The sequence below is a fragment of the Equus przewalskii genome, chromosome 8 (genome assembly GCF_037783145.1).
Source record: "Equus przewalskii isolate Varuska chromosome 8, EquPr2, whole genome shotgun sequence".
Classification (NCBI taxonomy): Eukaryota; Metazoa; Chordata; class Mammalia; order Perissodactyla; family Equidae; genus Equus; species Equus przewalskii.
This window is the reverse complement of record NC_091838.1, coordinates 69,830,735-69,846,246: the sequence shown is the minus strand read 5'-3', so window position 1 is coordinate 69,846,246 and position 15,512 is coordinate 69,830,735. Positions and strand designations below refer to the sequence as shown.

The 15,512-nt window shown below is 42.3% G+C and overlaps 1 protein-coding gene across 5 annotated transcripts in view; it reads left to right on the top strand.

Moving 5' to 3' along the window:
• Positions 1-15,055, top strand: part of LRATD2 (LRAT domain containing 2) — a 70,113-nt gene extending 55,058 nt beyond the window's left edge. For 4 of the 5 annotated variants that reach the window (XR_011543177.1, XR_011543180.1, XR_011543179.1 and 1 more), the window contains one exon: positions 2,232-2,645. The gene's annotated coding sequence lies outside the window, so the exon portion shown is untranslated. Of the gene's footprint in view, positions 1-2,231; positions 2,646-14,696 lie in introns of those variants that run through there. The other variant, XR_011543181.1, reaches the window with a different exon arrangement.
• Positions 15,056-15,512: the final 457 nt, after the last annotated feature.

The following is a 15,512-nucleotide window of genomic DNA, read 5'->3' as shown; positions in this document are numbered from 1 at the left end:
CAGGAGAACCACTGCCTATGCCGCGTTTTCTAAACAGGCCACACTTTCCAGCCTCTGTGTGCTATCAAGCCTTGCCCCCACGATTGCACTGGCCTTCCTGAAGCCTAGTGAGCACATTCAGCTGGCTCAAGTCTTGCCAAGCCTTCCCTGATAATTTTCTCTATCCCCTGCACCCTGTCGTCAGGCAGATTTAGTTTCTTTTTTGATCTCGGCTCCATAGCACTTCTGGAATGTACTCATCACTCTGCTCCCTGCTCTACCCCATCATGGAAGGGAAGGGTGGAATAGTGTCATAACATGTTCATGTTAGCTGGAAAAACCCAAAGAGCACATGAAGTCCTGGGCAATATATTTCACATTCCTACTGACATAACCCAACCAATAGAGAATCCAGAAAATGGTGATGGGCATTTTGGAGTGGCTTTTTTAGATAATTTACCTTGTCCCTGAGCTCCATTTCATGAGTTTCAGGGTTTTGTCCTAGGATTTCCAAGCACATTCCTCAGCCACCTTCATCACCTTGGACCCTTTCCCACTTATCTCCTTTCCTCCCAAATCAACCCTGTGAGCCGTTTACGCCATCACTCCCCTTGTCCAACCGTCAAGCAAAGTCCTCTCTTCATTGTTAATTATTCTCTTATCTGCCTGTTTCTGCAGCTGGTAGAGGCCTAGCAGGGGCTTCAGGTCTGCAGGATAGAGGCAGAAGGAGAAACAGTGGACTTCACAGGGCTCTGGTCTCCAAGTGGATTATATTTTTAAAAAATCTACAGACTTTATTCCACAAAGACTAGCTCCTGTGAACCCATCTTCTGTCCCATATTATGCTGAAGAGAGTCTGTCTTCTGCCCCAGTCTGAGTTACCTTATTGAAGTCACCAACTCCAGGAAAGGCAGGGAGGAGGAAGAATTGTTGGGAGAGAAAAGCCCATCAAGTCACCCAGAATTACTTCTCTAGGTGCTTATCTTATCTCTCCAGGGCCCACTGTTTATGACTTTTTTTCTTGTTTGAGGAAGATTGGCCCTGAGCTAACATCCGTGCCCATGTTCCTCTACTTCATACGTGGGACGCCTACCACCGCATGGCTTTTGCCAAGTGGTGCCATGTCCGCATCGGGGATCCGAACCGACGAACACCAGGCTGAGAAGTGGAAAGTGCTCACTTAACCGCTGCACCACCAGGCCAGCCCCTAGGGCCTGCTGTTTAAAAGCAAGTGATTTGTTGGGCAAATTAACCTCTTTAGGTTGAAATTCACTTCAATTGTAATAATATTAATGTTACACAGGTTTATTATATAAAGCATTTCCCTCAGTGTCACATACATAGTAAGTGTTCAATAAAGAAGAGCTTTTATTGTTCTTTGTCTTTTATTTCCAATAATCAGCAGAGTGCTGCCACATAATAGGTGCTCAGTAAACTCTTCAGGACTTGAAGGGCAAGAAAGACATAAAAACCCCAGGAATCGGGAAACCTGGGTCCAAGTCCTACCTCTGTCACTGACTTGCTTTGTAACCTTGGACCAGTCTCATCCTTTCTAGAGTAAGCACCCTCATTGATCAACTGAAAGGATTGGATTATTTAATTTCAAAAGCAGGAGCTCCAGTTTTTCAGAATCAACTAGGGATCTCTCGGGGCTGGCTCCGTGGCCAAGTGGTTAAGTTCTTGCGCTCGCTTTGGCGGCCCAGGGTTTCGCTGGTTGGGATTCTGGGCACGGACATGGCACCACTCATCAGGCCAAGCTGAGGTGGTGTCCCACATAGCCGAACCAGAAGGCCCTACAACTAGAGTATACAACTATGTACTAGCTGGCTGTGGGGAGTAGAAGAAGATAAAAAAAAGAAGATTGGCAACAGATGTTAGCTCAGGTGCCAATCTTTAAAAGAAAAAAGAGTCAACTAGGGATCTTAATAACAACAACACCACAAACGATAATAGTAATAATATAAAGCAATGGTATTGCAGATCACCACCCTAGAATTTCACAAGAAAATCTGTATTTTAATTTTTGAGTGTGATTTTGATTATCAATCAGATTGAGAACTGCTATTCCAAGGTCCTCTTATCTCATCCCTCAGAGATTATATTTTAGAACAGTACAGGGAATCATGCAAATAGTCTTAACAGGAAAATAGAACATGAAATCTTTCCAATACACTGAATTTTTATGTCATGAGAGCATCTTTTATTCCTTTGGGCTCTACTCCCTCATTTATTCAATAAATATCTGTTTCGAGGTCACTATATGCTAGGAGCTGTGGAGGAACCAGGAATCCCAGAGCGAACAGCAAGCACATGGTCTTTTCTTTGGAAGAACTCGAAGCTGGGGGAGGAAAGACAAGAAAACCAGTGATCCCAATACGTGTCCCTGTCAGGATACAGGGGAAGACAAGATGCAGCGGCACCCAAGAGGAGCTCAGAACTCAGTCTTGGGTGTTTAGAGGTGACCTCTTGAAGGAAGTCACTTCTGGCCGCCTTCTCTCTTCATCTACCAAAACAAAGGGAAGCCTTCCTCGAGGTATGAAGGCTTCTTAACAGCAAACACGCTAAGCTGAACGACAACCTGCAGATTGATTAAACAGCCAAAACTCCCCCCTGTGAAATGGTAAAACATAATTAAAACTTTGATGCTATTAAATTAGAGAAAAAAAGACCGTTGTTTCCTTTTTTTTTTCCTAAATAGCAGCTGAATGGAATTCTTAAGCATCCACTAAGTACTCATTATAGACTCAAGCCAAGCTGCGTCTGGGCTTCCAGAAGTGTGGGAGTTTGCGCTGGAGTTGCCAGTTTCAAAACTGGGCAGCTTGGGGTGGGGGTGGGGGTCTTTTTTCCTAACTGCATCATTAAAATTTCCCTAGCGTGGACAGAAAAGTTATTAACTCGCCAATGAAAAATACTTAAATGTCATTAAAAAGTTTCGACTCTCTCATAATTCTCCTTAATGGTACAAAAATCAGCTTTGGACTCCAGTTCTGAGATTGCATTTTCAAAGAACCCTGCGAGGGAAGTCTCAAATTACCTAATTACCATATTTATTGCCAGATTCTGTTTTCTAATCCCTGATGACTTTGTCAGATATATTTATGTGCTGTTCCTTTTCTTCTTTGGCCGTGGGTACCGAGCTAGACTTTTTGCAATCTGAATTGGAGAGTCCTTTGGTTATGGACAATAGAAGGCAGGCTGGGCAAGAATAGCTGAAAGTCACACGCCACCAGAGCCAGACAGGGAGGGGAAACCTGGCTGGCTTCCAAGTGATCATTACCGGCATCAGACACACCATATTGTAATTACAATGGATATAAATTAAGCTACACAAATAATCTGGCTCCTCTCCTGCTTAGAAGATCTGAGCCAGCAGCCCCCCTCTTGAATTCTGCTCTTCTCCAGAAGGAGTGGTTTCTCTTTATTCTTCCTTAATTGAAGTTTAGCCACAAAAAAGTTTGTCATCACAAAGGAGAAAATAAATGGTGATCATGATGCGGGCTTTGTGAGTCGAGGAGTCGAAAGAAAGATTTCTTGGATTCTCAAGGTCTGGTAGTAGTGCTCTGTTATTCAGAGAATAGCATGGAGTAGCATGGGGACAGGACCCATGGGCAGTAAGAGCTTCAATGTGTTGAGAGTTTGAGCTAAATTTATAAGGCATAGGTATAGAGTAATTTCTTTACAAGACAAAGGAAAGATCATGAAAAAAATCGTTAACATGGTATCAGTGTAGGTGGTTCCTGGTTATTGGGTGGTCCTATAACTTTGGGTAAGAATCAGGTCGGATCAGGTCAGGATGTCCTATGCTCCTGGAGGATGATATAGATCAGTATGTAGGGCAGGACACCTTGGGCTTCCCCCTGGGGCAGCCTGGATCCTCATCAGTCATATATAAGTGTGTGCTATGGTTCTATCCAAGGGAATCAATGGCCAGGACTTTGAAGATTTTAAGAGAACTGTGGCTTGTTTATGGATGCCAAATTGCAGTTGCATACAGTTCAGCGGGCAGCCCTGTTCTGTTTTTGCCTTTGTTTTTGAGGAGGTTGGGCACTCTCAAGAAAAAGAAAACCCTACTTTATTTCAGACATTCTCTATGTCACCCAGTTCTCTGAAAAAAAAAATGCTTTGATGGGCTAAAATGAATATAACTTGACTTAGTGATTCCTGGTCTATTTTCATTTACTTCTTCTCATTAAGTAAAGATAAAAGAAAGTATATATACACACATAACTAAACAGAATAAAATAGAAAATCAATCCTTGAAAATGCTTTCTCTTTTAATGATCAAATATACTGTCTGGAAAGGCTTTGTGTTTATGTACTGGTTATGGCTGAATAGTTTTAGTATCTGCTTTTAAATTAAGATCTTCCTAGCAACTTTTTCTCTAAACTATTGCCATGTTTTCATATATCTCTTCCCCTCCCCTTTTAGGTTAAAGAATATCTTCTTTTAATGGCTGAGTGGTTTTCAAATATCATTTTAAATTAAGATATTCTTAACCACTTTCTCCCTAAATTCTTGCAGTATGCTGATATATTTCTTTTTCTTCCCTCTAGGTTAAAGACTCTCTTCTTTTTTTTTTTTTTTTTTTAAAGATTTTATTTTTTCCTTTTTCTCCCCAAAGCCCCCCGGTACATTGTTGTGTATTCTTCATTGTGGGTTCTTCTAGTTGTGGCATGTGGGACGCTGCCTCAGCGTGGTCTGATGAGCAGTGCCATGTCCACGCCCAGGATTCGAACTGACGAAACACTGGGCCGCCTGCAGCGGAGTGCGCGAACTTAACCACTCGGCCACGGGGCCAGCCCCTAAAGACTCTCTTCTTCTATATAGACCCTTAATTAATTTATTTATTTTCTGAGGAAGATTTGCCCTGAGCTAACATCTGTGCCAATTGTCCTCTATTTACTGTGTGGGTCGCTGCCACAGCACAACTGACACGTGGTGTAGGTCCACACCTGGGATCTGAACCTGTGAACCCAGACCACCAAAGTAGAGTGTGCTGAACTGAACCACTACACCAAGGAGCCAGCTGGTACCCTTTATTTTTTCAAGAGATCCAGTTGTTATAATCCCAAATAGATGCTGCAGTTAGCCCCTAATCATTCTTGGCAAGGAGACCCTTTGCTTCCAACATGCAAATAGAGATTTGTTCCCTGGACTACACTGTAACATCGTGAGGAAATAATATGCCTCACAGCTAAAAGCACAGACCAAAACTGAGCGGAGGCTTCCATAAACGTGTCCAATTACAAGAGTACACCAACATATAAATGATAATGATGTCCTAAGCCACAGAAGCTGAACTGGAGCTTTTATGTTTAGAAAATGAAGGGAGGAAACATAATGTTGACTGAGCATTGGAAAAGGCTAGGAATTATGCCTAATGCTTTCCTAAAGTTTTCTTCGTCATTCTTCACACGAATCCTGCAAGATGAGCCTTATTATCCCAATTAGCTATTTATTCATTGATTGATTTGTTCCTTATTTGCACACACAACACCCACAAACTCCTTCACTTATTTACTGTGACAAGAGATTCTCACATATTGAGGTATATGGGGTAGCTATTCTGGTTCAAAACGGATTCAGCTTGAACTAAAAAAGACTGACTTATGGCCTATCAAACACACATTGTACATCTGCTTTAACCATTAAAGTGAAGAATGCACTCTTTTAAGATAAGAATGCACGTTTCCCCTCCTAGGACACCAGTATTAGCAATGCCTACTGGTAATGCCCGTATTAGGACTCCTGCAGGTAAGTTCTCTTTCCAGGACATCAGGGTCATGTAGACCTGCTAATTTGCAACTGAATGCCTCTTTGAAACTTTGGTGAATATGGATCCTGCGCATGTTTAATGTATGTTCTTTGTTCTAAAAAGGTTTAAGACTGTACTGAAAACCATGCTTCTCCAGAAAGCTTTCCTCCTTTGTGGAAACTGCCCTCCGAGGTTATCATCCTCACCCTGCCCCAAGGAAAACTGACCTTATCTCTCCTATCTAGAATGGTTATTGGGTATTTTGCGTCAACAACTGGATGTCTTGCTATGACCAGACACTCTGCTAGTCTCTGCTGTGCAAGGGGAGTCAACCCTGTGTTTGAGGTGCATACAGTTTAGTGGAGTGGGTGAAAGTGAGGATGGAAGTGAGCAAAAAGATAAATCCTGAAACGGTGAGCATCACTACAGAGATATGAATGAAATGTTGAAGCTAAGAGCAAAACCTAGAGTCATTGAGACATCAAGGACCTTTCTCTCCTCTCTTTCCCTAGATAGAAACTACAGAGAACAAGGGCCTTTGGCTAAGAATTTAATTGAATCCTTGCTAGGGCAGCACTTGCGCTGATTTTCTTCCAGTAATGAAGGAAGGAGCCCTTGCCATGGGCTCTGTTCTTTTTCCCTCTAACTTCCATGAGACCCAATTTGGAAAGAGGGGAGGATGAATAAAAGGACTCAAGTCTACTGTGTGGGATAATGTGATTTATAATGCTATGAGTAGAGACAAACTTTTCAAATTAATGAAGCACTTCCAAAATTAATTTCTTCCTACTTTTGGTTGAGAGTAATTTTATCTCCAAATTTGTCTGGCGTGGTTGTATATATTGGGAGTGTTTTGCCTAGTAAGTGTGTCTGCACTGCCACTCGTGGGAGGTTGTAAATGGATGGGATTTGGAGGGCCTGAGACTGCCTGGACCTTGCTGGGGAAGTCTTTTCCCCTAACCTGTGAACTGTCAGTGGTAGTCAGTGAAGGGTGTTGTGTGGTGTTTTCTGATACCAAATGTATGTTGTTTTTCCATGCTAATTCTCCAACACCAACTGAGTGTCCAACAATTCAATTCAATTCTGACACTAACCACCCAGAGTTAGTGCAGGCCCCACGAGACTGCCCCCTCTGCTGACACCAAGTGCAAATGGGATGCCCAGGCTACACACACTTCTGTTCAGCTGACCACAAATTTCCATGACTTCTCCCTCTCAGGTTCTATAATCAACTAAAATGGCTCACAGAACTCAGAAAAATGCTTGCTTACATTTACTGTTTCTTATAAACGATAGAACTCAGAAACAGCCAAATGGAAAAGATGTGTAAGGCAAGGTATGTGATAGGGGGCTAGGGGCGAGCAAGGAGCCTCCTTGCCCTCTTTGACACGCCACCCTCCCAGCACATGAGTGTGCTCTGCAATCTGTAAGCTCTCTGAATTTCGCTGTTCAAGAGTTTTAATAACCCAATCTCCAGCCCCGCTTCCCTCCCTTGAGGTCAGGGGTAGGGTGGGTGGATGGGGGAGCTGAAAGTTCTTACCCTCTAATCACAGGTTTGGTTTTTCTGATGACCAGCCGCCATCCTGAAGCTATCTAGGGACGTCTACCCTGTGACACCTTATTAGTATAAACGCAGATATGGTCAAAAGGGGCTTGTCGTGAATAGCAAAAGACACTCCTATCACTCAGGAAATTTCAAGGGTTTTAGGAGCTCTGTGCCAGGAACTGGGGACAAAGACCACATATGTGTTTTCTTGTACCTCAGTTCTACAACAGTCAGTAGAGGAGAGGGATTTTAACCCAGGTGCCTGACTCCTGAGTCCTGCTTGTGATTCCACATTATTTCCCCTGCCTGTCCTTGGCATTAATACAACAATCACACCTTGTAAGAAGATCCAAAACTCAGGTGGTAGAGTAAGAGGACAAGTGAAGTGACAGCCCCAAGGGCCCACAGCTGGCATCTTGTGATTCATAGTCCAGGGCTCATGATGAAGATGTGGAGAACACATATACATACGGTCGGGACCACCCTGCATAGTGCTTTAGGTTGTTCACTGCACAAGACCACTCAACCAAGGGCAAGTGGAGATCTGCAGAGACTGAAATCTAGTCTGTTCTCTACTTGCCCAGCAGTGTACCTGGTGTGGGACTGTGTTGGCTTGGAAAAGGGAGAGTCTTTCTTTAATTCCCTCAAAGTTGTCATTTGGGATAGCTGTGTCCTGCATACAACTAAGCAGTGGTTATGAAGACTATACAATAATATAGAAAAATGCTTTCACCAACTAAGTGAAAATTGCAGTATGTGAAACTGTTGAGCAATCTGAATATAACTATATGATGATTACAACTCTAACAAGGCCTATGCTCAGGAAAAATCAGATCTGAGATGTTGGCTTTTCTTCCTTTTATTTCCTTCTTTCCCCAATTTTCAGTAATATGGTTATATTGCATTTATAATGAAAATAAATATTTAAAAGCAAAATAATGCAATGCTATGTTTATACATAAAACTAGCTTTCTTAAAGACAAATTAAAGTATGTGTGTATGTCATATAAATGTGTACCGGGCTGGAGGAAGCAGACACAGGGTTATTGAATAATCCCAAATGGGAGTAGCGAGAAGTGTGTGAGCTAGAAATGGCAGGGACTGATGGAAGAGTGCTTCATGTGTGAAAAGATTAGATATGCATTCTTTCTCTACCATCACTGACCAATTTCCTTCCTTCATCATATACTTATTTCGACAATCAAATATTTATTTGGTGCAATAAGCAACTCTGTTAATATGAAAATACTTCTCTTTTGAAGGTTAAGCCATGTAGACTCCATAATGTGTATGAACTTAATTAGAGCGACTTCTAACCGAGAGTCCCATATGCAGCTTCCTTGTTATCAGAACTTCTTCAGACTGAGAAGCCCGAAAGGGAGTTTTGTGTGCTTTCTTGTTATCAGCTTTCTCTTAGTAATCACTGTTTCTGTAGAGGACCCACTTTAGAGATATTTGGAGTTTCAGAACTGAGCTTCAGAAGGATTGCTCTAATAATTATGAGAAAGATAACAGGGATGATGATGTAGACACTGATAATAATCAACAGTTGTTGAGTGCCTATTATATGCCAGGCACATACTCAAGTATCTTACACGTACCATCTCATTTAATCCTCACAACATTCTTACAGAGCAGCTGCCATTTCCCCCACTTAATAGATGAGCAAACTTGCAAGGGGTATGTAACTCGCCCAAAGTCACCCAGCTTTGAAGTGCCACCACTGGGGGTTCCATCCAAGTCGGCTTGTCTCTAAGACCTAAGCTTTTAACCACGACCTTACAATCTTTCTCTACAATAAAGGGAGGCAAACTTTTTACATAAAGAGATGGATAGTAAATATTTTAGGCTTTGTAGGCTAAGAGGCAAAATTGAGGCTATCATCTAGGTACTTAGATCAAAAGAGAGAACTAATTGCTACTAATTTTTAGTTGATGAAATTCAAAACTTTATTTATGGACACTGAAATCTGAATTTCATATACTTTTCATGTGTCAACAAATATTATTTTTTAAATTTATTTTTAATCGTTTAAAAATACAGAAACCATTCTTAGCTTGAAGGCCGTCAGAAGAAAGCAGAGTAAGGGAATGCAGTCGTTTGACTATTGCCATTGTAGCTGGGATGTCCTTGGATAGGCAGTTGTGGATGGGAGTGGATAGGATGCTTAACTAACAATTAAAGGGGAATTAGTGACCTGGGACTTTGGGAGAGAAAACAAAAAGGATGTAGAATGCCAAGAAGGAGAATTCCACCTGTGTTGCCATCCAGCTGAAGCTTCCCCAGCACGGCCAGAAGTACTGCCTACGTTTGCCGTGAGAGGTGAGCTTCTCATTTTGAATTTAGCACTATGAGAAATTCTTCAGAGAGAGTGAAGAGAATACTTGAAATTGAAACTCATCTAGAAAATCTACATATGTTTGTTTAGCTATGGGTTAAGTTTAGATGTTATAATTAGTTTGGAACTCTGCCCACTTGTCTCTTAGTAACCCACTTGCTCAAGTAGAGGGAAGAGGAAGAAAAAAGAGAGAGCGAAAGGAGGACAAAGAAGAGATGGGAGAAGAGCTATACTTATAGCCCATATTTCCTTTATTCTGTTGTCAGGAACGCTAAGATTTCATCATACTCTTTGGGGAATTTATGTACTTACACAGTATTCAGGAATTCGGCCAACTCTAGTGAAGGCCGAGTGACAGTGAGAAAGGACACTGAGAGGAGATTTAGGACATGGCCTCATCCCTGTCTGGCTGAGTGACCTTCCACTGGTGGCTAACTTCTCTAAATCTCCGTGTCATCCTCTGTAAAATAAGGACAAACTCAAAATTGGGTGATGTTTATGACCTGGGACTCTTGGTTATATCCAAATTAGGACTAGCAATTGCTTCTCTAGAAAAAGATATCATGAACAGAGTGCAAATAATGTAAACGATCATATTTGGTCTTCCAACATTAGGCACACTCTTGAACTCACTTTGAAAGAGACAAGCCTTTGGAGTCCCTTGGGGACCCTGCATCACATTTTAGGAGAGAATACAGGGCTCCTACAACTAAGGTTCAATACCAAGTACGTTAAACTATATTGGAACACCGTAGTGAAGCCCCAGTTAGTACAGTTGAACCTAGAGGAAGAGGTGAGACAGCATGTAACAGCCTGCCGTTCCGAAGGGATTTACACACATCTCCAGGTAGCAGACGGACTCTTGTGGTTTCAGCTTCTTAGAATATCAGCACTGAAGTTGACACGAAGGACACAGCCAAAGAACCTATTGAGTCCTACCTCTGCCCTTACTAGCTGTGTGGCCTTAGGGAAGTTATCAAGTATCCCTGAGCCTGAGTTTCCCCATTTTAAAAATGGAGATAATAACGACTGGTAAATGTTGTGAAGCTCAGATTTATTCATTCATTCATCTATTCAATGAGGATTTCTTTTCTTTCTTTTTTTTTTGTGAGGAAGGTTGGCCCTGAGCTAACATCTGTTGCCAATCTTCCTCTTTTTGCTTCAGGAGTATTGGCTCTGAGTTAACATCTATGCCAATCTTCCTCTATTTTGTATGTGGGATGCCACCACAGCATGGCTTGATGAACAGTGTGTAGGTCTGTGCCTGGGATCTGAACTCATGAACCCCAGGCTGCCAAAGCAGAGTGCATGAATTTAACCACCATGCCACTGAACCCGCCCCTCAATGAGCATTTCTTAAATTCCTTTTATGTGCTAGATCCTAAGGATAAAAATATAAAATACAAGGTCATGTTCCTCCAGAAGCTCACAGATGAGGGGGAGGTGTTAGAGCAGTCAGCACAGACAAATCAGCGTGCCAGATGTTATGCTATAAGAGCAAAGAGAAGGGATGCCCCACCCTGCCTAACCTGCAGGGGGTATATACAGAAAGTATATTCCAGGCAGAGGCAGCAGCATGAATGAAGAACTAGAGGGAAGGAGAATGTGGTGTGTTTTGAAAACTGCATGTCTTTCTGTATTCCTGAAAACTGCAGTGGAAGGAGTGTTGGCAAATTAGGTGATTTCTGACACGCGATTAAAAAGTTGTGTCATTTTTATTTGGTCCAGTTCTCAGCCAGGTGATCAAGGTTATCATCAGTGACAAATCTCATCGATTGCATGTACCTTTGATATAATGCGATGAGAACGGCACTTCAACTATTGGTTTTCTCCCCCAAACCCAAAACCCCAGTCTAACTGATAAAAATATAAGACAAACCCAAGTTGAGGGACAGTACGTGGAGTCTCTGACCAGTAGTTCTCAAAACTGTCAAGGTCGTCAAAAACAAAAAAAGTCTGAGGAAACTGTTGGATGCCAGAGAATGCAAAGGAGACCTAATGATTAAATATAATATGATGTAAATTAATTAAAAATTGCTAAATGTAGGGGCCAGTCCAGTGACATAGTGGTTAAGTTCGGCGCACTCTGCTTCGGTGGCCCGGGTTCACAGATTCGGATCCTGGGTGCAGACCTACACCACTCATCAGCTGTGCTGTGGCAGTGACCCATGTACAAAATAGAGGAAGATTGGCACAGATGTTAGCTCAGGGTAATCTTCCTCAGGGAAAAAAAAATTGCTAAATGTAAATGATCCTGGAACAGAAAAAGGACATTAGGTCAAAATTAGTGAAATCCAAATAAAATATAGAGTTTAGTCAATAAGGATTACCAATCTTGTTTCCTTAGTTGTGATAAATGTACCATGGTAATGTAAGGTGTTAGCAATCAGAGAAATTGGGTGAGGGATATATGAGAACTTTCTGTATTATCTTGGCAACAAAAAGTAAACCTAAAATTATTCTAAAATAAAAAAAGTTTGTTTAAAAAATATACAATATTCTGTCTTCGACTCTTGGTTAAGAAATGGAAAATGCATGGTGCTGGCCCAGTGGCACAGCAGTTAAGTGAGCACGTTCCACTTTGGCGGCCCAGGGTTCACCGCTTCTGATCCCAAGTGCGGACATGGCACTGCTCATCAAGCCATGCTGTGGCAGGCATCCCACATATAAAGTAGAGGAAGATGGGCATGGATGTTAGCTCAGGGCCATTCTTCCTCAGCAAAAATAGGAGGATTGGCAGATGTTAACTCAGGGCTGAGATTCCTCAAAAAAAAAGAGAGAAGTGGAAAAAGCAAACAACTCTCCAAGGTATATTACTATCTCTGAGCATGTTTCCAACCTTACTCTTATCTGGGAGGAATTTTCAAATCTTCTCTCAATATAAGCTGTGCTGAGAAAAATGGATATTTCTGAGATCAGCTTGCATTAAGCCTTATTTGAAGTGCAGGAGTTCAAAGAGAAACATGAGATAGGAAAGGGTCCTTGGATTTAAGATTCCTGGGAACTCTTTTCATCTGACACTTAAATTGATGTGATAATGTTGCAATCTTTCTTCTGACATCTTGGAATCTGGGAGAAGTCCAATAGCATCTAGCACTTTTCAATTATCTTCGTAAATCCCAATCCTATAATTAGGGGGAAATGTTCTCTCACAAAATTGAAGAAGAAAAATAACGTGCAGTGGGCAAGCTCAAGGCAGTATGGCGGGATGTAAGGACTGTGGCGAGAGAGAGAACCGGCCTGGGTTCTAGGCATGGCTTGGGCAAGCAACTGCCCCGCCCCTTTATCTTCATTATAAAATGAGGACTTTATTTTTACTTAAAATAAAAATTCATTTTAAATTTATTAAAATGAGGAGTTTATTTTCTCCTTCTAGCTCTAATATTCTCGACTTCATTTTCTAGACAGTTGAAAACATGTTCAGGGGCCCAGCATCTCTTTTCACAAGGCTGAATATTTGCAGAGCCAAGAGGAATTTCTAAACACCCATTTAACACAGCTATATTTTGAAAGGCAATTTACTTTTCAGACTAATGAGTTTGGATGGTTCAGCCTAATGGGGCATAGTTTTCACAGAATTAACCAATCCACTCACCTCTTTTTCTGGTTTTGCTTAGATCAGCTGGATTAGTTCTAGGGAAAGTTGCTTTTTCCTTTCCAGAGTTTGCCTTTCAAAATGTACCTTTCTCAGAGTCTTCCTCTTTCTTGAATGCTGACCACAGACAGCCAGGTCTCTCCTGCTTCTCTTTCCCCTTCAGGGTGTAGCTACAGGCCTAATGGAAAGATCACTCAGCTGGACCTCCATCTCTCAAGAGACCTGGAATTTAGCCCTGACTCCCCCACTCCTTTCCAGTGAGACCGTTGGCAGTAGCTTTTCTTCTCTGAGTATCAATTTTCTTTTCTTTCTTCTTCTTCCTTTTTTTTTTTTTTTTTGAGAAAGATTAGCCCTGAGCTAACATCTGCCGCCAGTCCTCCTCTTTTTTGCTGAGGAAGACTGGCCCTGAGCTAATGTCCATACCCATCTTCCTCTACTTTATATTTGGGACGCCTGCCACAGCATGGCTTGATAAGCATTGTGTAGGTCTGCACCTGAGATATGAACCGGCAAACCCCAGGCCGCCGAAGAGGAACGTGCGAACTTAACTGCTGCGCCACTGGGCCTGGGCCGGCCCCCTCATTTCCTTTTCTATATAGTCAAGGAGGGACTATATCCTCTCCTTTGCTCTTCCTGCTCCCCTTCTAAGAAGGGACAGAGACACTGCACTCACCTATTCATTCTGTCAATCATTTCCTTAATCATTTATTTGTTTATTTCTTCACACACTCAAATATGTAGAAGGGACTAATTCTTAGATGCCATCAAGGAGCTCATATTTAAGTAGAAAAAACAAACAAGGAGGAATTATAATTCAGTGTAACAGTATACAGAAGGCATGAAGGAGCATAGAGGAGGAATAAGGAACCCAGCCTGCTCAGCAGGCAACACCAAGCTGTCAGGGTCTTTGCACTTGCTATTCCCTTGTTCGGAAACACTTTTCCCACAGATATACGGATAGTTTACTCTGCAGCCTAACTCAGTTTCCTGCTCAGAATTCCCCCTTCAGTGAAGGCTTCCTCTACTACCTCACCTCTCCCTTACTGTGCTTCATTTTTCTTCAATGACATTATATTTGGTTGTTTATCATCTGTCCATCCGTTGGAGGTAAACACCAAAAGGACAGTTAACCTGTCCTGTTAACCACAATATCTCCAGTACCTTGGTCCGTGTCTCGTGGATATTTGTTAAATGCTGAATGAATGAATGAAGGAATGCAGAGTGATACGTGACAGTGTTACAGGCTTTTAACATCAGCCCTGATATCAGTTCCCCCATGTTGAACCCAGCGTATATGGGGTTAAAACTAAAACCCACCACCCTCTTTCCTGCTTCTCTAGCTCCACTCTTATGTAAATACCTGTTTCTTTAAACTTGGACTCTTTGAGCTTTACAACTAAATGGGAGTTACAAATTGTCAAAAGCCCAGGTGGCCTGGAGTTGGAGGCGCACTAAAGTTTAGCTAATCATGTGTCCTTGAAGTTTGCCAGGAAAGCCGCTGTCTCAAGAATATCAAGAAGCGGAGGCTTCCCAGACCTCAACACCTAGACTCCCGGCGCTGGAACCCGCCTCAAACCAGAAGACGAGACAACGGCGAAGGACTCCCACCTGCCATCCTCCTATCTCACCCTCCCCCCGCCTTGCTGCAAGCAGCCTCTCAAGGCCAAATGCAGGCTGGTGGGAAAGCACCGCGCTGCACAAGCTGCATGTTCCCCCCTCCCCTACCCAAAACCCCAAATAAAAATCCCTACCCATTCCTCATCGGGGAGCTAGCAATTTTTGAGGCATGAGCCCTTGCTTTGCTCCCTGTGCCTGGCATAGTAAAAACCTTTCCTCTTCCACTCAAGACTCTGTTCTGGTTATTTGGATTAGCATCGGGTTCAGAGACCAAACTTTCGGTTACAACAGCTCCCTGGAGGAGACAGGTGACAATGTAGCTGAACTATTGAAAGCATTGAATAGGAGTTACCATCGCAAAGTCACAGTGAGAACAGGAATTCCGATGGAAGCAATATATAAGCAGAAGCCTGTAGGGATGGAGAAGCGTGGATTGTTACCCAAACAGCAAATAATTTGGTATTGCTGAGGCTTAGGGTGAGATGGCGATGAGAATTGCCAAAAGATAAACTGAAGCACATTAAAAATTTCAAGAGTTTGTTTGAGCATACATTATTCGAGATGGGTGGTGCCAAACCAAAGGTGGTAGGGAGCCCTCCATGAACAGGAGCTCAGGGAGAAGTTTTTACAGAGAAGACGTGGAAGCAAAACAAGGAAAGTTTATGATTGGCTATAGCTTAA